This window comes from Athene cunicularia (genome assembly GCF_003259725.1).
Source record: "Athene cunicularia isolate RWA chromosome 3 unlocalized genomic scaffold, athCun1 chr3_part1, whole genome shotgun sequence".
Taxonomy (NCBI): Eukaryota; Metazoa; Chordata; class Aves; order Strigiformes; family Strigidae; genus Athene; species Athene cunicularia.
The window spans coordinates 110,730,344-110,732,806 of NW_020799097.1; the positions used below are offsets into that span (position 1 = coordinate 110,730,344).

Consider the following 2,463-nt stretch of genomic DNA (forward strand, 5'->3'; position numbering starts at 1 on the left):
GCCGGTGCGGGGCGGGGGGCGATGGCGCTAGGCAACGGCGGCCGCTCCCTGCCGGGCCGCGCCGCTCACAGCGCCCCCTGGCGGCTGGGGGTGCTGCAGCACCCTCTCCCCCCAGCCAGAGGCGCTGTAGGGCCGCCGAGTCTGTGTCCCGTAGTAGCGGCACAAGCGGTGCCTAAAGGGGCTTCCCCTGTAGGAAGCCTCTATAGAATGGGAGGTGCGCGTAGAGGCAGGCGGGATGTCTACAAATGTTCTGCGTGCGGAAGGAGTCTCTTCCTCTGCAGGGAGTTGGTGCCTATAGGGTCTCTTGAGGGCGGTACCTACAGAAGGGAGCAAATGCAGGTAACCGGGGTGGTGGCCTCTATAGGAACGGCTATAGGGGCACAGGGGTGCTACCCATAGCGATCAGTGGCTGAGAGGAGCCTTCTAGAAAAGGAGGTGGTGGAGCAGAGGAGCCGCTACAGAAAGGTGGGTTTGTAAGTGCATCAACTGCAGCTCGTGGCATCATAGCTCCTATGGAAGCTGGGGTGTGTGGGCAGAGGGGCTGGAGATAGCTTTCTGTATAGCAACGTGGTGTCTGCAGAGACTGCAGGAAGACCTTACAGAGACAATGGTGGGGCAGGGCTGTGGGGGTCCTAGAAAAGGCGATAGGGACAGCAGGCAGCCCCCACAGAAACAGGGAGGTATCTGCAGGGGAAGGGGGAATCCCCTATGGAAAGGAGGGTCTGCAGGGCTTGGGTCAGATTGTCTGAAGGGTGGCCGTGTCTATAGGGACTGGGGGAAGTCCCCTGTAGAAAGTAGGAGCTGGGGGCAGCCTTCAGGAAGAGGAAGTGGTGGCTGCAGGGAGCCCCTACAGCAACGAGGGTCAGCAGTGTGAGAAACTGGGGGAAACACAGAAAACAGTGGCCAGGAGCAGCTTACTGTGAAAAGAGGCGATGTCCACAAGGACCCTACAGAATGAGTTAGTTACAGCCACAGCAGCTGGGGGCAGTATCCTACCAGGGTAGGCAGCACGTACAAGGATCAGGGAAACCCCTATAGAAACAAGGGCCTGGTAAAGGGCCTGGAGCAGAAAACAGTAAATTTTCAGCCTACAGTAGTATTTCTGCACTTGTAATTCATCTCTTGTAAGGTTTTATTTGAAGGACAATTAACAACTCTCATGCCTGGAAGACTACATTCCTCCCCGTTTACTCATCGTCCTTAAAGTATCTGTTTCAGAGCTGATCAGTTGAGGAACCATTTCAGGTACCTCCCGGACCACTCGGGTACATCCTGCACACCAGCTGGGAAATCATCTTCACAAAAAAAACGCAACAGCCACCCAGTCAGATGGCTGGACACAGGACACCAGGCAGCACACAGATTCATTAACAACACACAACACACCTAGTTGAACCCAGTTTGTGTTTAGTAATTTGAATACACGTGCAAAGAACAGCAGAGAGCAGGCGAGAAGGTTTCCAAGTTCTGCAAAGTTGTGTCAGAGACAGAACTGTTGTTTCAGCAATGCAAGAGAGTTTTCCACCGATGGTCTGATGCCAGGAGCCAGGATGACTTTCTCGGAGAAGCCAGCTCCAGCACAAAGTTCTGAGCAACAGGATCACTCACTTTTCAGAAGGTGGGTCATCATTAAAACCAAAGAATGACACCACATGCCTGAGCAGTCGAGTAAGAGGAGGTTGAACATCTCTGTATGTTACTACTGTTGTTACTTTAAATCCTAAAGCTGTTTCTCTAGTGAATACTTCCTTGCGGCCTCCTTGGTTTGCCTGAGGATCACCTTCATTCTCTAAGGAACAGGGGGGGTAAAGAGGAGATAAAAAAGAGCATAGCAGTTAAAATGTCTTACAAACAAAGATATTCAGTGCTCTTTTTGCTCTTTCTCAGATTCTAAGAAACAGATAGCAAAGATCTGGTGAATGTGTAGACAAAAGAAGTGATTTACTAGGGTAAGTTAGGTCGCTGCACTGGTACTGGCCTAGTCTCAATACTAGCAGCAATAACAACTGGCCTCCAAGTTACCCACATTACAGCTAGCTCCATGTTACTACACCTTCATACACATACTACACCTAATGTCCAATCTAACCCTTCCCAGGTGCAGCTTTGAACCATTCCTGCAGTGCGAATAAAAGCAACAAGTTGGAAAGGGTCCAGACCCTGTCCCTTTTCCCATCAAGACGGGATTTATCTCCTTTGAGGACGAACCTCCCCGGGATGCCAGGAAGCACTGCGCACACACTGAGCCCGCCTCAGCTGCCCTGCCGGGCCCTGACCGTTCCCATGGGGAGCCCTGACACCCGGCAGCCGCAGAGCTCCGAGAGGCAGGCAGGCTGCCAGGGCAGCTCAGCGCAGGCAGCATCCTCGGCCGAGGGCACAGCCGGAACCGGGACTGGGGAGACCGCACCGCCGGCAGCGCCTTTCCCTCGGGCCCTGGAGGGTGGCGCCCCTCGACCAAACCCC

General features: G+C 53.8%; 1 long non-coding RNA gene across 1 annotated transcript; it reads right to left on the reverse strand.

The window, feature by feature from the left end:
- Positions 1-1,118: 1,118 nt before the first annotated feature.
- Positions 1,119-2,450, reverse strand: LOC113478401. Its single transcript, XR_003398054.1, has 2 exons — positions 2,209-2,450; positions 1,119-1,789 (listed from the first exon to the last, which is right to left on the reverse strand). It is a non-coding gene; the product is annotated as an uncharacterized LOC113478401 (long non-coding RNA).
- Positions 2,451-2,463: the final 13 nt, after the last annotated feature.